At 53.0% G+C, this 23,490-nt stretch overlaps 1 long non-coding RNA gene across 3 annotated transcripts in view; it reads right to left on the bottom strand.

The window, feature by feature from the left end:
* The window catches only part of LOC133084442 (uncharacterized), a 66,780-nt gene extending 43,552 nt beyond the window's left edge, over positions 1-23,228 (bottom strand). The window contains exons 1-4 of one of the 3 annotated variants that reach the window (XR_009699444.1): positions 22,038-22,337; positions 10,122-10,291; positions 6,930-7,230; positions 6,341-6,359 (exon numbers count right to left, since the gene is read on the bottom strand). This is a non-coding gene — a long non-coding RNA (uncharacterized LOC133084442). Of the gene's footprint in view, positions 1-6,340; positions 6,360-6,929; positions 7,231-10,121; positions 10,292-22,037; positions 22,338-22,966 lie in introns of those variants that run through there. The other 2 variants (XR_009699442.1, XR_009699441.1) reach the window with 2 other exon arrangements.
* Between the last annotated feature and the right edge of the window lie 262 nt (positions 23,229-23,490).

Here is a 23,490-nt window from a genome sequence, read left to right as displayed (position 1 = left end):
GAACTGTATTTAATATCCTATAATAAACCATAGTGGAAAAGAATATGTATATGTATGAATAACTGAATCACTTTGTTGTATATCAGAAACTAACACAACATTGTAAAACGACTATACTTCAATTAAAAAGAAAAAGAAGAAGAAGAAGCCCACAGTCTAACAGGGAGACAGACCTGCAAGGACCGCACAGAGTGAATAAATGCTGCAGGGACAACCTGGACAGAACACAGAGGCTCACAAGAGAAGGGTTGCCCGAGCCTGCTCAGCAAAGCCAGGGGAGACCTCACAGAGGAGGCAGCCTTTCAGAGGCCACAAGACATGTAGGCCTTTGCCAGGCAGATGAGCAAGGGAAGGGAGTCCCAGGCAGAAGGAACAACATCTTCAAAGACCTAGAGGCCTGGGCAAGCCTGATGCATGGGGAAACCGCAAGTCAGGAGGACTGAGGCAGGACCTAGGCTGTGGAGTGAATGCCCAGGACAGGACTGTGTGCCCTGCAGTTGGCTGTTTCAATACCCTTCTGAACCAGCAGGTACCCACATTTGCTTTTCTCCAAATGGTAGAGTCATAGACCCTCCAGAACCACTTCTGAAAATCCCACTTCGAGAAACGCCGGATTAGAAGCTAACCACTGTCAACTACGGCTATACGCCAACAACGTGGATAAAATTCATGGGTATCAGGTTGAGAGAAAGAGGCCAGGGACCAAAGAGTCATTCTATATGACCCACTTATATCAAGTTCAAAGAAGTCAGGATAGTGGTTACCTCTGGGGAGTGTGGAAGGTCTTAAGGAGGGTGTCCAGGGGACAGTAATAATATTGTGTTTCTTGATCTGAGTGTTGGTTTCACAGATGTGTTCTCTTTGTGAAAATTCATCCAGCTCTATACTTCAGCTTTGTATATTTTTCTGTATGTAGCTTCTACTTTAAAAAGAAAAAAGACTGCTTTCCATAAACATCAGTGCAAAGGTAGATACCAAAATTTTGTGCTCACATAATCGGCTGTAAGCCAGGCATCCAGATGATATAGAATATGTTTATATTGATTTTTTTTAGATTATTCCAAAATGAAAACACAAACATTTTATTGTCTCATAGAGAGCTCTCAAGCTCCAGAGAACCCATCCATATACACACCCCCGGGGCTTGAAAAACCCCAGCTCAAGAGGAAGCATTACAATGCTCAGTCCTGGGCCTGGGAGATGGAAGATAAATGAGGGGCCTGGAGCCTCTTCCCCGGGGCAAAGGGAGGTGGTGTCCTCTTCCAATAGAATGTCTGGTGCTGGGAGGCTGAGGACCCCCAGGCAGAGGGGACTGTTTCCTCCAAAACCTCTGAGTCTTAGACCCAGCTCCATCACAGCTGAAATGGCTGTGAGAGGCGGGTCTCCCTGGCTTGGCTATGAGCTCCTGGAAGGCAGGGGCTTCTTTCACTCTGTGTCCCTGGTGCCCAGAGAGGGACCTGGCACACAGTGGGTCTCAGAGGACCTTTTTTGCCAGGGCCTCTTTGCCGAACCCCACGTTGAGCATGGAAGAGGGGGATCCGTTTGGGAAGTTGTGGTTTCCCAGTCACTGGCTGAGTTCCACACCGCAGGCTCGCAAACCATGGATGGGCGATGTTGCAGGAGGGATTCAAGGGTGGGGTTTGAGTTGTCCAATTCCCCCTGGAGGGGAGAGCTGGATGCAGAGGGGGCACTGAGCCTTGGGGACCATGAATATGGGCAGGAAATCCTAACCCTGCCTGCCCACCAGCCTTAATGGTGTTGGTAACAGCCCAGCTCTGGGGGAGACAGACTGTTCCAGAACCCAGAAAGGGCTGCATCTGTGGGCAGGATGCTCAACATCCGCTCAACAGGTGTCTCCTCCTGTCCTCTGGGACATCCCTTCTCAGCCCTCCCCAGACTCTGCCACTCTTGCCCACTCTCAAGAACCAGCCTCCTTTCCCCACTTTGCTGTCTCCACTCAGCCAGCATTTCTCAAACCACCTTTATGACTTCTGCCCTAACCTTGTGCTACCCAGAGTATTATTTACTTAATAGTTTTTCTTTAAAACAATGTTCAGTTGTTGTTGTTGTTATTGTTGTTGTTTTAACTTGCCCTTGTTCTAAGCAATAATATTTGTGAAATCCTGGATTTGATGTGCCAGTTTCATTTTTTTCTAACACACATTAAATTTTAATTTAAAATACTTGTTCTTGTATCACCTAAAATTACCCTGTGTACCACCACAGTGGAAATGATTTTGTACAATGGTTCAGCCAGGATGGGTGGTTATTATTATAAATAATAATTATAGCCTCACGTTAGCAGCAAGTTGTATGCCTCTTCCATGCATTTGCATCTGCAGTCTCATTCAATCTCTCAGTTCCTGCACTATGGACGTCATTGGCCCCATTTTACAGGTGAGGAAACTGAAGCTCAAAGAGTAGTATTGACTTGCTTAGGGTCACACAGCCAGTTAGGATTTTGGTCCTGATTCAAGGGTCTAGTGGCTCCTGACCTGGAGAAGGCAGGGAAGCAAGAGGCATTTTTCTGTCTCCAACCAGAACCACAAGAGCCACAGGATGGCAACTCATGGAGTAGAGAGTTTGGATTAGACATGATGAAGGACTTCCTGGCTAGAAATGTTTAGACATGAGAATGACTGACCAAGGAAGGGTCTGGAATGCCCAGCTTCCCAAGTCCTCAAAACAAGATAAAGGCTTGCCCAGCTGGGATCATGCCAGTGCTGCCTAGAGGCAGGAGGATGGACTGAATGACCTCTCCAGGCCTCATCCAGGCCCAGAGATTGGGTGCATGTTTCCCCAAAGCATCTATTAAACAAGGAAAGGCATGTGGAGGCTCCCACTTAAAGGAACTGGGAACACCTTGTCTTGGCCCTGCCTTGTGAGGGAGTGTCAGCAACAGCAGGTCAGGGTGGCAGGGCATTAGCTCGCCCCCTTCCCTTCGCACTGCTCTGGCAGCTCCCAGGACACGTCTCCAAGGCTGGGAGTTGAAGGCCTGGCTGTTCTCAGAACCACTGGGGCTGTTTGGCCACCTGAGCCAGGGAACCTGCATTTCTTCAATCCTCTCCAGGGGATCCTTTTCAAAACTCCCTGATCTGAAAAGTTAGACACATACTAACTTAAGGTGTTGCCTCTCCAGGGGATGAATTGTATTTTTTTTTTTTTTTGAAAGTCATAGTATTTATTTCTCAAAACAAAGAGGGTATTATCTTCCTTTCTTTTTTTAAAAAAAATTTATTTATTTTATTTTTGGCTGCACTGGGTCTGTTGCTGCACACAGGCTTTTCTCTAGTTGTGGTGCACGGGCTTCTCATTGCGGTGGCTTCTCTTGTTGCAGAGCACGGGCTCTAGGCATGTGGGCTTCAGTAGTTGTGGCACGTGGGCTCAGTAGTCGTGGCTCGCAGGCTCTAGAGTGCAGGCTCAGTAGTTGTGGCGCACGGGCTTAGTTGCTCCGTGGCATGTGGGATCTTCCTGGACCAGGGATAGAACTGCATTGGCAGGCGGATTCTTAACCACTGCGCAGCCAGGGAATCCCTATCTTCCTTTCTAATTAGACACATAGTATATGCCCAGTTGTTTAAAAATACCAAATAATATAGAAAAGTATAAAAATGAATGTAAAGTTACCCAAATTTCTTTTTTTTTTTTAAATGCCATAGGTTCATTTTTAAAAAATATTTATTTACTTAGGCTGTGCCAGGTCTTAGTTGTGGCATGCGGGTTTCTTAGTTGCGGCATGCGGGCTTCTTAGTTGCGGCATGCAATGTGGGATCTAGTTCCCCGACCAGGGATTGAACCCAGGCCCCCTGCATCAGGAGTGCGGAGTCTTACCCACTGGACCACAAGGGAAGTCCCAAAATTACCCAAATTTCTATCATCTAGAAAATAGTGCTGTTGACAGTTTAGAGCACATCCTTCCAAAATTTTTTTTCATGGTACAATACACATAACATAAAATTTATCATTTTAACCATTTTTAAGTACACACAAATCATAGTTTTATAAGGTCTCCTGAATATCGGACTAATAGTGCAACCTCAGAAACCTCCATGGGCCGGTGGGGAAGATGTTTTGGGGTAAGGGCCCTTCTGACATTGCTCAAATGGAAACACAGATGCAGCCAGCCACTGTGTTTGGTAAGGTTGGTCCTGTTAAAAAATTAAAGCCAAGAATAACTCCATTTGGGTGTACGGAGGAAAGCAGGTCTGTCTCTTGACAGGGCTGCATGAGGAGAACTGAGGGGCATGGTTTTGCTGAACTTCTACAAGAGAACAGTCTGAGACAAGGAGGGCGAATGTGTCTGTGATTATGCATCAGGAGCCTCAGTCTAAGTTGTTTCTCTCTGCCCTGGCCTCTGGGGTGATCAGGAGCTGGGAACTCTGGAGGACAAGAAGGGCCAGGACACGGCAGCAAGTCGGGTACAGATAACCAACCCTGGGGAATAACAGGCCCTTGGCAGGAAGGCGGCAGCCAGCAGACCAGGGAAGAGCGGCGTCAGCCTCCTCCACTCGCATGGCCAGGCCAGAGCTTCCTTCCTCCAACCCTGCGGAGGGCAGGGGGCGGTGGGGGAGGCTCCAGTTCCCAAACAACGATTTCAGAGGGTGGTTGGGACGCTTTCAATCATGGAACCCCAGGCATTGATTTAGCAGATACCATGTGTTGGCTTCAGAAGATCCCTGAACTTGAGGAGTTGAAACTACCTGGGCAGGGCTACCCCCTCACCCCTGTGTGTTAACTGCACCCCCTTCCAGATCAGGAGTGCTGGCTCTCTTTGCTGATCTCCCACCACATTTACTGTGAGCCCTCACTCAGCCTTTCACACCCTCATTCCTGTTTTTTCCCTCTGTGCACTCCAACTGAGCTATAAGATTCCTGAGGGCAGCTACTGGGGCTTCAGGGGTCTTCATAGCCCCCTGTTTTTGCCCAGTTCAGTGCCCCGCACAGAGCAGATGTTTAGGCAACATCCACATGGTGAGGCCTGTGTGAGAGGCCCTGGCAACAAGAGCAGTTGGGGCTCTGAAAGAGGCAGTTCTAAGGCCCTCCGGGTGGTTTGGAAGGCATGCAGGAGGAGGTGAGGAATACCGAGGGTCTTGGAGGTAGCACACAGTGCAGCTAATGGAGACGGAGCAAGCAGAGGGGGCATTCTGACGGGAGGACCTGCCGGGGCAGTGATGGGGTCGGGGCCGAGCCCCGGGAAGTCTCTCATGCAGTGACTCCCAGGTTGAGATGCCCTTGCTTGCAGGCCTACACCTGTGTCTGCCAGGAGGCTAGGGTGAGATGCAGGGCTCCAATTACAGTCATGACCCGGGATGGTCTCGGGGGTGCCCCCTTTTCCAAGAAGCTGACTTTTGAGGAATTTGCCTAGCCACAGAAATCGTGATATGTTTGCACTGGCCTCAGCTGTTGATTAAACCTCCATCGGTGCAACTACCAACCCAGGAAGCACACTCTCTTCCTCACAGTGTGTCCCCCGCTCCTGTTTTTCATGTTTATGGGCATCAGGTGGTTTGCAGAGGGATCCACACCCAGACTGCGCACCCAATGAGGTCAACCGACGAAACGACAGCCACCACCCTGCGGACCCTCGTTCTGGGAGCTGCAGGCTTGGGTCACCATCATCCCAGGCACGCCCCCTCCCTCCTGCCTTTACCCACCCCCAGTGCTTCTCTCTGTCCCTGCTCCAGCCTCGCGCCTGCCCAAACTGTTGTTTATCAACACAGACCAGAACATTCCGCTGCCAGCAGAAACACACATGGCGATGGCGCTGCCATCCCACACCCTGCTGTCAACACACTCCCACGCGCTGTTGGCTGCTGTCAAAGCTGTGCTCACACACACATTCTCACCCCCTCCTGCCAACACAGCTGTTCCCCGCTGCTTGGAATCAGGCCCTCTGTCTCGCACACGTGTTCTCTGTGGGTTTTTCTCATGTGTACTCACAGCAGAGGCTCACACTTGTGCACCAGGCCAGCACACACTCTGCCCTCTGACCTGGGCTGTCAATCTCATCACTTGCAGCTGTGTGACCTTGGGCAATGGACTTAACCTCGCTGGACCTCAGACACCTCATCTGTAGAATGGGGATAATAATTACCTTATAGGCCTTTTCCCATAGGCTCAGGGGGTTGGGCGAGAGCACAGGCAACCAGGAAGTGCTCAGTGAGTGGGAGCTCTGAGGGTGGTGATGACGAGTGCTGTGTATCCTCTCTGGAATCTGGCCATTGGTTTTCCTTTCCCACGTCCGGCTGCTGGCCTCACCTTATGTTCACACCTTCCTGGCCATGTGACCTTGAGTGAGGCACATCACCTGTCCACTTCTCATGTCCTCGCTGGTGAAATGGGTTTAACAACGGCCTGGCCTGCCGTGAGGGGCACGGGGAACAGGTTACCATCGTGCTTTGGAAGCCCATCAATGTGGTCACAGCTGCAGGGTGTTGTGGAAGAAAGGGCTTTGAACGGGGCGACAGCCAAACTTGGGCTTTTTAGCCACTCTCCACCTCCTCTCATCTCCTCGGTCAACCCTCAAGCTGGAGTCAGTGTTTCCATTTGGGCTCTGCGGTGGGGCTGCAGTCCACCCAAGAGGCCGCCACGGGGGCCTCGCTAAGCCGCCCACCTCCCCCCACCCACTCCTTCCATCAGGCACAGCTGCTCTTCCCAGCAGGCCCAGTCTGCCGCGCCGAGCCCTCCAGCTTACTCATCTTCTCCTGCTCTCTGGCTTGCCCCCGGAGGCTGAGGGCCCCCGGCCCTCTCCCTGTGTTCCCCTCCACCCTGTTGTCTTCTCCAGGACCCTTTCTGTCTTGTCTCTTCAACATTGTCTTTCCTTCTCCTTGGCCAGCGAACCTGCTCTAGCCTTTTCTATTCTGGGAAACAGAGAGGTGGTTTTGTAGAGGGATATAGAAAACAAATGTGATTAGAGAACCGAGGCAGACCTGGGCTGAGCAGGTGGGTGTGCGTCACGCAGAAGCAGGCTCTGCAGCGGTGGAGCATCAGGTCAGGCCCCGTGGGTGAGCTGGGCTTCGCCCCACGCCGTAGCAGCGTACCTTCCTGCCCCTTGATGGAAACAGGTGAAACTGCTGGAGGGCAGATCCTGGCCTGGTCCATGCTCAGAGGTTTTGGCTTCTCCCTTTGACTCTGAGAGAGTCGCAAGCTCCGGCCACCACTGGGAGGCCACTGGAGATCTGTTGGCTCAGGGGAACCATGGTAACGGGGCTGTCTCTATCCGTCGGGGCACTGGAAAGAGCACAAATGGAAACCCATATACCACATGTCTAGCTATCCAAAATGTACAAGTCAAGCTAAGAAGCTGTCAAATAAAATGTTTTATTTTCCTACCTCCATATATAAACCTTCAGAATGACCTGGAAAGTCAAGTTTGAATTTAGAATTCTTGGACTCTTCAGAGTCCCTCCCCAAGAACACGAGGACATGAGAGAGCTGGGTTGGTGTGTGACAGCGTGTGCAAAGTTGGCTGATTTGGCATAAACATAAACTATGTTTCAATCTGATCAGTACCTTATGCTTTTAATTTCCTCCTAGGCTAGTGCAGCCAAAAGAGCTAGAAGGCAGTATGCACAGTGGTTATGAGCTTCATTCAAATCCCAGGGCTGCCAAAATCGAGCACTTAATCTTTTTGAGGCTCAATTTCCCCATCTGTAAAATGGGACTAATGATACCTCCCTGATTAAGTTATTGTGATTACTAAGAGAGATAATCCTTGTAAAGCCCTTAGCATGGTCCTGGAACACAATAATTGCTCAATAAGCTGTGAGCTATTATTTCTATTATAATTTCTCCACATGGGCAATGATAGCATCAGAGCAGGAAGTCATCCGCCTGTCTCTTCACTGCACACATGATGAAACAGGTCACTCAGCTAAGCAGAAGCAGATATGGAACTTGGGCTTCCAACTTTCCCACAGTCTTGGGTTTTTCCCTGGCTAAAAATAAAAAATAAAAAATGGCGGCCCAATAACGTGAATACCCTTAATTCACTGAACTGCACACTTTTAAAATGGTTAATACAGCAAATTTTATGGCATGTTCATTTTACCATTGCGTTGGTTGGTTAGGGCTGCCATAACAGCCTACCACAAATTACCACAAACTGGGTGGCCAATTACAGAAATGTATTGTCTCACAGTTCTGGAGGCTAGAAGTCTAAAGGTATCAATAGCGTTGATTCCCTCTGAAGGCTGTGAAGAAGAATCTATTCCGTGCTTTACTCCTAGCTTCTGATGGTTTGCTGGCAATCTTTGGCTTTCCTTGGCTTGTAGAAGCAGCACTCCAATCTCTGCCTTTATCTTCACATGGTGTTCTTCCTGTGTATATGTGGCTCTCTCCGTGTGCCCAAATTTCCCCTTTTTATAAGGACACCAGTCAGATTGGACAGAGTCCACCCTATTGACCTCATCTCAACTAAAGACATCTGCAATTACCCTGTTCTTGAATAAGGTCACATTCTGAGGTACTAAGGGTTAAGACTTCAACACAGGAGTTTTGTGGGGGACACAGTTCAGCCCACGACAACCACAATGAGAAAGTGCGGCTACCTTGTACTCAATACCAGATTACAGGCAGGGGAAAAACACCTTTGGTGACATATCAGGGCTATGCTCATAGTAAGTCTTCAAGATGTGTTTCTTGAGGGACTTCCCTGGTGGCGTACTGGATAAGACTCCGCACTCCCAATGCAGGGAGCCCGGGGGTCCATCCCCGGTCAGGGAACTAGATCCCACATGCATGCCGCAGCTAGGAGCCTGTGTGCCACAACTAACACCCAGCGCAACCAAATAGATAAATATATAAAAAAAAAAAAGATGTGTTTCTTGACTTGTGTTAAATCTGGTGCCAATAAGCTAAAAGGGCTGGACTCTCCCATTTTCCAAAATGAGTCCTTCTCTGGCCATGAACTAAAAGGACTTTTAACGACCAGTACTGTTTCCAGACAAGTACTTAATAAACTCTTTAAAAATAATTGGTTCTCTTTGGTTGGCTCAACTCTGCAATCCTGGACACCATCTTGTTTTTACTACTTCTATCCTCAGAGAAGAGGTGAAATTCAGCTACAGCAGGCTGAATTCTGTGTTGTCTTGTTTTGCATGTGAATAGCTTATTTTATTTAAATGTTTCCCTTTTTTTTTTAAGATTGATTGATTGATTGATTGATTGATTGATTGCTATGTTGGGTCTTCGTTTCTGTGCTAGGGCTTTCTCTAGTTGCGGCAAGCGGGGGCCACTCTTCATCGCGGTGCACGGGCCTCTCACTATTGTGGCCTCTCTTGTTGCGGAGCACAGGCTCCAGACACGCAGGCTCAGTAGTTGTGGCTCACGGGCCTAGTTGCTCCGCGGCATGTGGGATCTTCCCAGACCAGGGCTCGAACCTGTGTCCCGTGCATTAGCAGGCAGATTCTCAACCACTGCGCCACCAGGGAAGCCCCCTGTTTCCCTTTTTTTATGGAGAAATTCTTCAAACAAATAGAAAAGTTGCAAGAATGGCACAATAAACACCTACATACCCTCCACCTAGATGCAATGATTGTTAACCCTTTTGCCACATTTGCTTTATCTGCATCAAGTTTTTTTGGTGAACCACTTGAAACGAAGTTGCTGGCATCATGATGTTTCAGCTCCAAATATTTCAGCAAGAATTTCCTAGGAATAAGCTGTTCTATATAATCACACGGTGATTCTCACATCTGAGAAAACCAGTTGTTCCATAATATCATCTCATATCCAGTCGGTACTCTAATTTGACCAGGCTGATTTTTCAAAAATTCTGAATCTAATGAATTCCAAATCTGTGAGGCTTAGGGTCTTGACAGTATGACTTGTGTAATGGGAAATTTTGGAGCTGAAAATTAACTTAACATCTAGAATCCTTCAGGCCCCACACATTAATGTTTCTTTTTCTCGTTTCCTTTGGCTAGCAAGCTAGCTCTATGAAAGCTCAAATGCATGCTTGGGGTGGGGCACTCCTGGAATTCCTTCTATTCTAAGACAGTGGCCTTTTGAGGAGTACCTGCAGGAAGACCTGTTTGGTCTGGGGACCTGCTACACTTGCCTAGGACCTCCCTGGGGGGAGTCGCCAAAGGGAGCTGGGTGGGGAGGGTAGCACGACCGACCTTGACCGGGGTGGAGACTCCCAGACTGAGCACCGCCTCCTCCACTGCTGGCCAGGTGCCAGTCTGGCGTGGTTGCCAGTGCTGCCATTGTCACTGGCTCTTTCTGGGGAGTTCCAGATGGCAGCCCAGAGGGTCATCCTGGCCTCCCAACAGGCTGCTGTAAAGCAACACTGAAAGAAGGAAAAGAGGAAAATTCTGCAGTGAACTTCCCTGAGTTTGGGGGGCACGGTCTTCTTTCTTTCCCTTCTCTGCAAATCCAGGGTTCAGGATTAAGCCTTCACTTTTAAAAACTGCTTCATAACTAGGAACAGCATTAATCCATAGAACCGTGCAAATAAAAAGGGGGGCCAACAAGGATGGAGGGTGTGGGGGGAATATCTGGTTTGTGATTCAGAACTGCGTTCTCCTCCAGCCCCCAGGCTTGCTCCAGCTTGCCTGCAAGTTCCAGCCAATGTATTTCTGGGTGGGATGGGAGCCAGGGGTCAGATAAAGTTCCAACATATTTTGCAGCAGGCCTGACACTTTGCCCAGTGCTCTGGGCCCGTGAAAGCTGCCAGGATGGTGCGTTGGGAAAGCTAGGCCAGATGGAGCTGGTTTAAATGGGTTTGAGGGAGCGGGCAGTTGACTAACCGGACAACTCAGCAACACCCAGCCCGGTAACACCACGAACCAACGTGGCTGCCTAGGCCACTGAAGGGCCTGCACGCCGTTCCCAGGAAGTCACTAGCAGCCACCACGCTAATCCCCACCCCCGCCTGCCGCATCTCCGGGACCAAGATCTGTACTCCCATCTTGTTATCTTTGGTAAAACAAGTAAACGCTTAACATACCAAGCACCTGACACGCATTGTCTAATTTAATCCTCACAACAGCTCAGTGAAGTAGGTACTGTTATTACCCCAGCCAGACAGATAATAGCAAACACATGTAGATAACAGCTACACCTACATGTATGAGGCCCACTTCTAAACACTTGCCATGTGTTACCTAGTTTACTAGGGAAACCGAGGCACAGAGGGGCAAAGCCAGTCGTCCAGGGTCACACGGCTGGCTGGTAGGTGCGGACCTGAAACCGCTGGAAACTAGGTGACTCCAGATGGAGGGTCCACCCCTCACCACCCCATGATTTTCCAGGTGGGGAACCCTTTCTGAGACAGGCAGGGGAAGAGAGACTGGGTTGAGATGCGAAACAAAGTGAAGGCGAAGCTCTGCACTCTTTTCCGCTTCCTGACAAGCATAATGAGAGGCACCCGTGGGAACAGAAACTCAGACATCTGACCCTGAGCCCTTTGCCACTCTTCCTTCCTCTCCCCTGGCCCAGTTGGTCTGAACTGTGTTGTTCCAGGCCTCGTGGGAGCTGCTGTGGGACAGACAGGGACAAGTGGGCAGGCCGCAGAAGGGCTTTTGCTCTCATCAAGCTGCATCTGACGCTTCTCGACTCCAAGGCACCCGGCGGGCAGTGAGAAGCTGCCCTGTGCACCTTCCACAGCTGAGGCTGACTGTCCCAAATCTGGAACTGAGCCGGCTGGGCCACCCCCTGCATGAAGGCCAGGCTTCCTGTCACATTTTGGCTCTTCTGATAGCCCAAGGCCACCTGCAGTGATGTCACCTGGCAGGTCGAGATGCGCTGCCTGGTGTCAGTCCTGCTATGGTCATTGTCCTCACCAGCTCTGCTTTCACCTGCACGCGTGGACAAACGCACGCACGCAGAGGAGCTGCTGTCCCCCGTCCCAGCTGCCCGCACACACTCATGGCCTCTGGACTGAACGCTGAGGAGGAAGCGTCAGGCCTTGCTTTGGAGCATCTGGCTGCGTGCTCCGAGGCAGCCCCTCCAACACAAAGGAAGGATCAGAGAGGACTCTCAGAGGAGATGATGTCTAAGCAAGGCTCTAGATACATAATAAACTGTGACAATGTCTATATCCTGCTCCTCAGTGGTACTTAGGTTGATGTATGCCGTCTTGACATTTTCTTATGTTTACAGACATATCTATGCCTTTATCTATATACATGCTCTGACTCCTGATATTTTTAATTAGAAAGGGACTGACTTCCTTTCTTCACTTCTCAAGGCATCAGGAACACTCTTCCATGTGGGTATATATTGATCTCATGGCTGCATAGTATCCACCGTATGGCTGTACCATAATTTGCAACAGCAGTCCCCTACTGATGGACATTTAGGCTGTTCTCAATGTTTTTGCTAATCAATCATCCATCCTTTCTTCCTTTCCATAAATATTTATTAACCTCTTACTATGTGCCAGGCACCTTGATCAGTGCTGGGTATATGGAGATGAAGAAAATGGACATGGTGGACTTCCCTGGTGGTGCAGTGGTTAAGAATCTGCCTGCCAATGCAGGGGACACGGGTTCGAGCCCTGGTCCGGGAAGATCCCACATGCTGCGGGGCAACTAAGCCCATGTGCCACAACTACTGAGCCTGTGCTCTAGAGCCCACAAGCCACAACTACTGAGCCCACGCGCCACATCTACTGAAGCCCCCACGCTCTAGAGCCCGTGCTCCGCAACAAGAGAAGCCACCGCAGTGAGAAGCCCGCGCACCGCAACAAAGAGTAGCCCCCCCGCCGCAACTAGAGAAAGCCCGCACGCAGCAACGAAGACCCAAGGCAGCCAAAAGTAAATAAATTAATTAATTAATTTAAAAAAAAAAGAAAGAAAGAAAATGGACATGGTCTCTCCCTCACAGACCTTTCAGTCCAGTGGAGAGATAAACTTCTAATCCCAAGACATGGTAAGAGTTAAGGAGGGAAGAAACAGGTAGCTCTAGAGGGAATAACAGGGCCCCTGCTTCACTGGGCACTTGAGAAAGACCTCTCTGGGGTGGGGACATTTCAATGGAGATCTATATGAGAAGGAGCCATTCATTCGAGGAGTGCAGGGAAGAGCAGTCTGGGCGGAGGGAACAACGTGAGCAAGGGCACAGCTGTATGTGTGTGTGGTATGTTTGGGGAAGTCTGAGATTCCTCCTAAGGCTACAGCGTAGGGGTGTAGTTGCAGTGAGGCTAGATAGACTGGGTGAAATTCACGAGAGAAAGCCTTGAATACCAAGCCAACGAATTTGGACTTGATTCTCTAAGCAACAGAGCCACTCATGTCACTGAGTCTAGACACAGAATACTGAGGGCTCCTGCCTAGAAAGACCCAGGAGAATATTAATGTTCGAGAGGAAATCTCTGCTTCAAATGGAAGGTTCCTTTTCCTGCTTGCTAGGAGTTCAAAGCCTGTCCTGAGCTTTAGGGCCAGGCATGTTACCTTATTACTGAGTCCCCCGGAGAAATGTGGCCCAGAGAGATCAAGGCATTTGCCCAAGTGAAACAGCAAACCCATGCCAAAGGCAGAACCTAAGGTCCCAATTGCCGGCCTTCGGCTCCAGCCCTAAACCCCACCCTCTCTCACCTGGGCGTTCTTTCTGGCAGCCACTCAAAAGCAGGAGGAGGGTGAGAAAATGCATTTTAAAGAGAATTTGTGGAGCACCCACGAGTGTCAAGCACTGTGCCTGGCCTGGGAGGTACAGGCCAGTAAGGTCAGCCTGGAGGATACTCACAGCCCCAGAGACCTGCATGAGTTCCCCATCATCTTCACTCTAGAAATTCCCCCTGCGCCACCCCTTCCCGCCCCGAAAAATTGTTATAAAATCATGCGTAACAAAGTGGCCAGGAGTTTCCGGCCTTGCTAAGCTGGCTTACTCAATTTCCCTCATTTGTCCGCTCGGACCAGACGGAGCAAAGGGCAGCCATCAAAGGTGTCTGGGACGAGGCTCCGGCACCTGCCGGGTGAATGGGCCGCTGGGGACTCAGTCTGGCGGTGGTCTGGGCCGGGGGAGGGGGAGGGACAAGGCCGGGGGCAGCCCGGTGCGCTGGGTGTGCAGTGTGCGCCACGTGCGGGAGGCCGCGAGCTGCAGCGGCCTGATGAGGCAATCGCCGGCAACGTGCGGCTGGGCCCGTGCGGGGCGGGGACTGGGGCGAAGGGGAGGGCGCTGGCGGGAGCCGCCAGCAGCACTTAACCCCCTCCCGGCTCCCTGCTTTCTCGGCCACCTGTGCTGGGCTCCAGGTGGGGCGCCGCGCTGGAAGCCCTCTACGCCGCCGCCGGCACTGGCTCGGCCCAGCGCCCTGAGCACACGCGTGGGCACGCGCGGGCGCACGGCCCGGGCAGGCTTGCTCGAATCCCCCCTGCCTCCCGGAAGCCCTGGCTCATTATCCCCGGGCTGTTGGTGTTCTCCTCCGCGCTGGTCCCTCCACCGCCGCACTGCGCTGACAGACACGCGAGTTCCTGGTGCGAACACGCCCACACGCCTGGGCAGCTCCACGTGGGCGCCGCACGCGCGGGGGCCCATCTGCCCCACTGGATTTGGAGAGCTATTCTAAGTCAGCCCCTAGATTTGTTGTCCTATGCTTGCTGGAACAAGCGCTGTGGCTTTGGGGAAGTTGCTTAACCTCTCTGAGCTTCAGATAAGTCATCTGTCGAATGGGGCTGATGATAGTACAACCTCACTGGATTGTAGTAGGAATTAAATAAGACAGTGTCTATAAAGTGTTAAGCCGCAGCGATCATTAGGACTCACCCAATAAATGATAACCATGATGATTTTATAGAGGAGAAAATTGAGCTACACGCCCAGCTGAGCTCAGAGTGTCTGTAACGGGCAAGACTGGGCTTCTGGGTTTTGTTTTTGTTTTCTTTCCTAAATCATGTTCATCTTTTCTGCCATATCACCCCTCCTCTCTTCGCCCAGGGCCTACAACACAAATCTCTTGATATTTGTGCCCACTACACGGCATTAAAAACTCTTTTGAGTATGTGGCACCTCAGGCCCTGCCAGCTACACCTGTGGCCTCCCAGCCTGGACTGTTGCCAGCTCTGGCCCCTGACTCATTGCAGTAAGTCACTTCCTGCCTCAGTCTCTCCATCTGTACTGTCCGGATAAGAGGCCTCCTCTCTCCAGTCTCCTGGAACTAGCAGAGGATGACTCAGACAAGGGTGGGGAAAGCCCACAGACACAGAAAAAGGCTCTTACTGGAGCCAGGGGCCACTGACTGATGCAAGGTTTGGGTTTTACGTGCAGTCCAGCAAGCGGGAACAGGGATGGTTTGGGGAAGGTGTAAGGAGCCTGGGAGAGCAGAGGAATTCCTGCCCCTCCCCGACATCAGACAGCTGGGGTTCGGGGACAGAGCCTCAGCCTAGGAGTTCGAGGGGAGAGCACTAGGTCTAGACTCTGCCACCCCCAGCTCTGTGATCACCAAAGGTTCATGATCCCTTTGATCTGTCTGCCCTTTCTGTCAAGTGGGAGTCGTGGCATTTCCCTCGCTGGGCTACTGTAAGGAGTGAAAGTGGTAACCCCGAGAGAGGGCAGAGTACACTCTGTTTCTAGGTGAGGGCTCAGGGTGAGGGAGGTAAGACGGAAGAAGGCAGCCCCCAAAGGCTTGGCATAGTCGTCACCCCAGGCTAGTGTCCAAGGGCCCCCTCCCCCAAAAGTCAGAGATCAGTGTACCTTCAGCCAACTCTAGACGTAACAGACCCCCCACTTACACCCGATGAGGCACGAGAAATTTGGACTCAGAGTGGGTCCAGGGAATTCCCTGGCGGTCCAGCAGTTAGGACTCTGCACTCTCACTGCCAAGGGCTTGGGTTCACTTCCTGGTCGGGAACTAAGATCCCACAAGCCACATGGCACAGCCAAAAAAAAAAAGAGTGGGTCCAAACCTGGTCTCTACCATTTGTTACCTGTATGATGTGGATGGAACAAGTTACTTACTGTCTTTGGGCCTCCACTTTTCCACACATAAAATGGGGACAGTAATGCCTGCTGTATGAGGCTGTTGTGAGGATAAGAGATAATGAGGTAAATATGAAGTGTTCATAACAGTGGCCATTGCTATTGTTGTAAACCTTAACCTATCACAGGTGGAATATTATCATCTTGGGTCTTTGGGTTAGAAATGTGTACTGAAATCTGTAGTGTCTTTTTTTAAGTTGATAGCCTCATGCCATGAGCTTTAATGGAAAGAGGTCTGTTTGCTGGGGGACTTTATAGACAATACTGTATTTGACATGTGACGGAGGCCTTATATGACATCCATTATACAGATGAGAAAACCGAGGCAGGGAGAGGTCGAATGACTTGTTTCAGGTCACATGGCTAGAAAATGGCAGCGCCAGGATTTAAACCTGACTCCAGATTGTCCCACCACACAGGGCCCTCCCTGCCTGTTGTGTTTCTGCTCTGTGTGTTGTCCTGCCCCTTCCTGAGTGGGCCTCTTAAGGTGTCCCCAAGGCCAGGGACAGTCATGATTATTGCTACCTTGTCTCCCAGGGTGTGGCTCAAGCACACAGTGGGTCCTCAGTCTATGCTGCTGACCAGAGAAGTTGAGTCCCGTTTAGCCGGGGGACGAGTCCTCTCAGGAGGGAAGTGACTCACACGGGCCAGCTGTGTCTGTGTGTCTCCGAGTGCGTCTCTGTTGTGGGTAGGGGTGGGGTGTGAACATGGTCCTGTGGTGATGATGTGGAGGGAAACCCAGGCTGGTGATCCAGTTGCTGCTGTCTCTGCCAGCCCCAGCTGGGGCCAAGCCTGCCGAGTCACAGATCCCCCGGCCCTTCCCAGGCCCTGTCTGCTTGAGGCCTCTCTTCTCCTCAAGCTCCTACCCCACCCCGACACTCCTTGTGTCTTAGCCTTTCAGATGCTTCCTCCCCACCTCAGCGCCCTAGCTGAGCCTGGGAAGGGGTGGGGGCGGGGGTCTCAGGGCCATCCTCCTCCTCGGCCCAGTGCAGGCATCTGGCTGGGGCCATAGCTGGTGTCAGCTCCTCCTCCCCTGCCCCAGGAGAAGCTCTTTGGGTATGTCTAAGGCTGAGCCCTGCTATTTTTAGATGACATCCCCTCCCTCCCCCTCCCAGCCTCATACCAGCTGGGGGAGGAAATGACTCACCTCAAGCCTAGACAGGTAGAGGCCGCCTCAGTGAGCCCCAGGCAGGCCCTGCCTGGCTCCAGCTCTAGGGCTGCCCCGCCCGGGGTCACCCCAGAGCGGCCTGCCCCCCAGCCTGAGGATAAAGCTGGGCTGGGATCAAGGCCCAGGATCCCACCAGGCTTTTCGTGGGCTCCCTCTGCTATTTATCTCACAGGGCCTGGGGCAGGACACCTCCAATAGGTTGTGGACCCTCTGCTCACCTTAGCAGACTCTGGGCCTGTGCTAGGCCCCAGCCCAGTCTGAGTGGACTGACCATGGTCCCACTCATTAGCCTCAGTGGAGACCAGGGGTATAGAATGAAGAAAGACCCTGCTCAGTGGGGGACGGGGAAGGCACGAAGACCCTGGGTATGTGTGTGCTGAGTAGGGTGACCAGTTGTCCCAGCTTGCTCAGTTATGAGGAATTTCCTGGGACTTTCAGTGCCAAGCAGGAGAGTCCTGGGTAAGCCGAGACTGTTGGTTGCCCTGGCACTGAGTTATGGTCTGTATCTTGGGGAAAGGGCAGGTGTTGGGAGCTTGTTTGGATGTCCTGGCCTAGTCCCACCCAGTCATGGCTGGAGGACCAAGTTCCTGGCCCGAGCCCTCTCTGCAGTCAGGGGATGGTGAACAGAAGTCCACCTCCGAGGGGAGGGACTGCACCTGGGCTGTGCGAAAGGCTGGGAGCTCTGCACGGGCTGAGAGACCCAGGCAGCACCTTGGTCGGGGTGCGTCTCCTTGCTAAAGCCAACGAGGGGAAGGTTGGGCCAGTCAGCACAGGGCTGAGTGCAAGGGTGAGCAGAGCCGGTGTTGGGGGAGGAGGGGTGCTGGGGAAAGACACTGAGAAGAGCAGGAAGTAATGATGAGAGCACAGGGTTGGCATCGGGGAGGCTCGGTTCCGGGCCCACTTACTGCCAGGTGCCTCAGTCAACTGTAAAATGCGGGAGAGGGGCACCTGTCTGCCTGCCCCAGCTACTTGCAGTAAGGACTCTGAGAGAATGCCTGGGGAAGTGGGTGGCAGGCTGGAAAGCTGGGGCTGGGGTAGTTGGTTAGTTGGAGAGGCCTTGCTGGGGCTGACAACCTGCAGAGCTCTCAGCTGGTCGGGGAAGTGGGCCTTTGCCCTCCTCTCCAGCCCAGATCAGCATCTGGTCAACACGGCTCCTGGCCCTGAGGCCTCGCCTCAGGGGTCATATTAAAGGAGCTGTGGCTAAGGCCCAGACCTTGATGGGGGGACCCTGCTTTGCCATTGTCCTCCTCCTCCTCGGTGTGTTGGCTCTTTTCCACAGACCAGGAGTGAGTGGCCTAGGCAGCAGCTCTGACACAACTGAGCTGGGCAGCCTGAGGCAAACCACTTCTCTTTTCTGGGCCTCAGTTTCCTCATTGGTGAAATTGTGGGGTTAGATGAGGTCTCTGGTTTTTCAATATTTATTTTTGTAGTAGAACCTCTTCTCCAATCAAAGGTCCAACTGCACTAAACATTTGTTGTTTAGTGGGTGATTGAAACACTAACCAGCAGGGCAGGGCTGCTGGCCCCCTCTCACATTCACCCTCGCACCCCTGGAGGCCCAAGGGCTCAGGGGGACACAGTATGAGACCCTTCTTTGGGGTGCCTGCCGTTTCTAACACTCTTATTATTTGTGCCTCGATGGCAAAGGTGTCCTTGTTTCCCTCTCTAGGTAGCCCAGAATTAGACCCCAAGCCCAGCACTTGGCACCGCCTACTAAATTCTCGAACTCCTGGTTCCTGCTGACATTGAGGTCTGTCTCAGCCTTTGTTACAGAGTTCAGTGGGCCCATAGGCCCCTGGTCGTGTCTCAGGGAAGTTACAGGACCAAAACCTACGCCACAGCTAACCTTGTGGGGCACTTCTGGGCTTGTGAAGGACTTCTATGACCTCATCTCATGTGGCCCCCAACAGCCTGCAGGACAGGCCTGAGAATCCCATGGGACACGGATCTTGGGAGATTGTCTCATGATCCCCCTACCTGGAGTGCAGAGCTGGGCACCTAGCCGGGAAGCCAGGTCCCTTCCTGGAGCCACAGTCTGGGGCACCTGGCCAAGGCCCAGGCTTTCCCTAGCTTATCCCCGGGATGCTGGCACCTGCAGGCACCAATGACAGAAAGAGGAGGTAGGAATGTATGAGGAAGGCAGGAAAGAGGGAGAACTTTCTTCCTCATCCTGGGGGTCTAGGGCAGTCATTCTTCCCAGCTTACCGAACAGGCAGGGTTACCCCCACCCCACCCCATCACCTTCCCTGCTGAAGTCAGAGAGGGGCGGGGAGGGGAGGGAGGGCAGGAGGAGGAGGGGACGCCAGGACCGCAGAAGCTGGGACTGCACGAACGGGTACAGGAGGATGCCAGAGGCCAGGCAGCTGACCCGGGGTCACCCAAGGCCCCTGGGGAGGCCCCCGCCAACGCTGACATCAGCAGTGCCCTGGAGGGACGTGCAGTCCTCACGCTGTCTTCTCTGGCTCTCACGACAGCAGGCATGGGGAGGGGCCAGAGCGGAGTCAACAGTTCCTCGAATTGTGTTACCGCCCCGGCCTGCCAGCTCCTGAGCTAATAATACAAACAGATGTGGGTCACACAACTCCATCCCACGGCCTGAATCCCGCCCCGCTGCGTGAACCCCAGGCTCAAGTCCTGGGGCCCCGGGGTGAGGCCGTTTGTACAAAGCCCACCCCAGTCAGGCTAGTAGCCCATAGGTTCCACAGGTGACAGAGGCTGACATTAAGGACTCAATAGGTGAGGTCTGTGGAATGATGCTAATTGTAACAAAAATTTTTAAATGATACAAATGAAATATGATACAAATGTCCTTTACAGCTGAGGCTTGAAACCTGATCTCTGGACTCTGAGCCCAGTGCTTCAGTGCTGAGAAGGGACCAGAAGGAGACTGAGGCCCCTTGCAGTCCCAAGAGAAATGGCCCCAAGAACCACCACCCCCCATGCTGTGTGAGCCTGGGGCTCACAGCCTGAACGCCATGGAAACGGTTGCTACCCGTGTGGCACTGTGGGAGGCTGTCTGACACACGGGGCCCAGGATGCCATCCTCAGCACCCGGGGCCCTGGGTTGGTGACCAGCAGGTAGCAAAGCCTGCCAGCGGTGACCCTGAGGCCTGTGGCCAGGGCAGCACTGGGGCAGCCCAGGGACAGAACTGGGTCTGTGTCCAGGCGTGGGTGGTGCCAACTGGCACCGGCCTGAGCACTGGAGAACACATCCTCTTCCACCCATTAGGGGTGGGGAACACTTTGGACAGCGGTCAGAGGTCCCCTCGAGGATGAGTACTGTTTATGATTCTCATACTAGCCCCTGGTACAGCCATCCCCCCCTCAGGGAGAGGAGAAGTGGTGGGCATTTTCAGCAGGACTCTGCTTCCCCCATGAGGTGGGGAAAAGGGAGAGGCCTCACTCAGTGCTTATCTCACAGGAGCCTGGTTCACATATGCTATCCATCCAGCTGGATGCTGGACCTCACTGGAGCCCTGTCAAGTTTGGCAGAAGTGTCCCTGGTCCTGCATGTGGGTTTATGGCTACAAAGCTACCTACAGGGTGACGCTGGGCAGGGTATGCGAGGTGGAGAAAGCTGCAGAGGGACAGCCACGAGTGGCCATCAGAAAGGTGTCTCAGTGCTGGGGGGTGCCCCTTTCTTCCTCAGCAGTGTTCATGGAGGCCCCACTGTGTGCAGGCCCCAGGGCTGCAGCACTGAACAAGTGGACAGGCCTCAGACAGGCCCTTGCCTCTTCAGGCTGTGAAGCCTTCTTCCAAGAACTGCACGAGCACCTTCAGTGAGAGGGCAGGGCAGGCCCAGGCTGCGGGAACACAGGCAGGCCTCCCGGAGGACAGTGGCGGAGCCACAGGGAGGCTCCGGGCAGAAGGCGCTGGGCGGCGTGTCAGGGGAGGGTGGGTGAAGCAGGCTGCATCGGGCAGCGAGGTCAGAGTGCGAGGGCCTGAAGGTCACCTGGAGACAGGAAAAGGACCTCACTCCATCCTCCCGGCCTCCACTTCCCTCATCTGTAAAGAGATCGTCAGCATCCTCCTGCACTGTTTGGGTGCCAGTCTCTTGGGCCCCTTCATTGTGTCCATCAGAAAAATGGCAACAATCCATCCAGTTAAGGTAGTGGGAGTGCTGACCAGAGTCCCTGAAGGCCCTAAGCCTGACCTCTTGGCCGTACGAGTACCAGCTCCACCGGAGAACTGTACCCCGTCCTCCCCAAGGAAAACTCCAGCCCGAGTCAGAGCTACAGAAGGCAGCCAGGCCCTCCCTGGGACTTCGTTTAGACTAAATTAATGAAGGGAAAGGGGAGAATGGGGTAAACAAGGTGTGGCAGTCAGACTCCCCACTCTTCTCCCAAGCAAAGCCCCAACTCCTGGGCTCTGGGAGGGCTGTTTGGCCATGGGGGTCCTAGAGATGCCCCTTGCACCCCTTGTCCTGTCTGGGCCCTGGACCTTTATTTCCTGCCCAAACAGCTGTGGGGCTATTGGAAGTAACAGGAAGCCTGGGCTCTGTTCCTGGTGAAACATCCCTCCATGAGGGTCAGGGGGGACAGGGGTGACAGTGTGAATGCCACGGCCTAGGCCTCCAGCTTTGCCAACCTCTGTCCCTACTCCCCTGCTCGCCTCCCGCATGGCTGGCCTTACAGGGCTGTCTCCCTGAGGGCAGGGCCCAGCACCAAGAAAGGCTCAGACACGCTTGCTGAATGCTGAACAGAGTGGACAGGGGACAGCCAGGATTCGGGAGGCTCAGGGTCTCTTGTTCATTCATTCCCAGTGAAGTTCTTTCTCTGCCCAAGGCCACTGGGTGTGACTGGCGAGATGACAATCATAGATTGGGGACCTGGCATATGCATTGTTCCCTGAATGCGGTCCCTCCTGTACTTACCCAGCTTCAGGACTTTGCCCACACTGTCCCCTCTAGCCAGAGTACTCACCCCACCCGAGGCTCTGCCCACACTCTCACCTCCTTCACAGATGCCAGTTTCTTTACCGAGAGTCCCCAGCCAGAGCCGCTCGCACCTCCACGCTCCCAGGTTTGTTGCCGTCACAGTCCTTTGCCCACTGGGGTCTGCTGAACGCCGGTTCACCTACCCGGCCGGTAGTTCCTCCAGGGCAGCCCGAGTCTCAGCCGCCTTTGTGGTTTCGGTGTCTGGAGTGGGATTTGACACCCAGTTAGTGCTCAGTTAATCTTTGACTGAGAATGAATAACAACACTTAAATAGAGCTTCCTATGTACCGGACTGATTTTTTTAAAGTGTGTATATGTGATAACTTTTACTCCTCAAAATAACCCAACGAGGTAGGTGGTTTTATTACCTGCATTTTGAAGATGAGGACACTGACACAGAGGGAGCTTAAGTGACACACCCAAGGCCACCCAGCCAGTACGTGGATCAGCCCAGGAGGCAGCTGGGCTGTGGGGTCCACACTGACACCCAACTGATCCACCACGCTGCCTCTGGGGTGTGACTCCAGCTCAGGGAAGCCGCCCTGCATAGCAGGGTGGACGCTTTTGTCATTGCCGGGAGAGAGAGTGCATGGCTCATAAGGGCAGCCCGGCCCCGGCTCCAGCCCCTCAGATTAAGTCCATTTCCTTAGTGTGGTCTTCCCCCCTTTCCCACCCTTCTGAACTCAGGACTCCTGCCACTCTACTTGGCACGAGTGGGTTTGATCCCCTCGAGGACAGCAAATGTTTTCAGAATGATTGCTCTGCCACATAGACCCCAAAGATATGCACAGCTTCATGGAGACCCTTGGGCATCACCTTCCCTACCCCAGGCCTCAGTTTCCTGCTCTGGGAAATGGGCAGACTTGCTCAAATCACATGGTGTGACCTTTGGTAAGGATTCTGAGCTGCTCCAGAGCCGACACTGTTGTCAACAGTCTATTTACCCGAATCTGTCTGTGCGCCTGCCCTCAACAGCCAGGTGACCCTGCCCGGGGAACTCGGGGCGGGGATGAGGTTACAGTCGGGCTGGGTTGTGTGTTCCTTGCCCCTTGGAGCAGTTCCCTTCTCGAGACCTGGGGGCAGCCTGGGACAAGGAGATAAGCTGGCTGATCCCAGGAGCCTGGACGGACTAGGCGCTTGTTTTGCCACCTGACAGTGGGTGGGGACGCTTGTCAAAGGCTCTTTTTTGCAGCAAACAGTCGACGGCGTCTGTCCCACCCCTTTTGGCTCATGGAGCCACACAGCCGAGGGCAGGGGGTTCGGGTGGGTTAATAGGGGCGGCTGGCAACGCCCCTGCCAACTGCAGCCAACAAGTGGCAGCTCGCAGACCGGGCTGGGCAGGCCGCGGTGACCCGGGTGGGGGCAGCCAATGAGCTCCCGGGCTGCAGTGGCACCACCGGGCAGCCTGCCTGTCTTTGGCTGGAGCGGCAGCAGGAGGGGCCTGGGGCCACCAGTCAGGGCTGCTGGG

The sequence above is a fragment of the Eubalaena glacialis genome, chromosome 1, assembly GCF_028564815.1.
Source record: "Eubalaena glacialis isolate mEubGla1 chromosome 1, mEubGla1.1.hap2.+ XY, whole genome shotgun sequence".
In the NCBI taxonomy this organism is placed as follows: domain Eukaryota; kingdom Metazoa; phylum Chordata; class Mammalia; order Artiodactyla; family Balaenidae; genus Eubalaena; species Eubalaena glacialis.
This window is presented reverse-complemented; position numbering and strand designations above follow the sequence as displayed.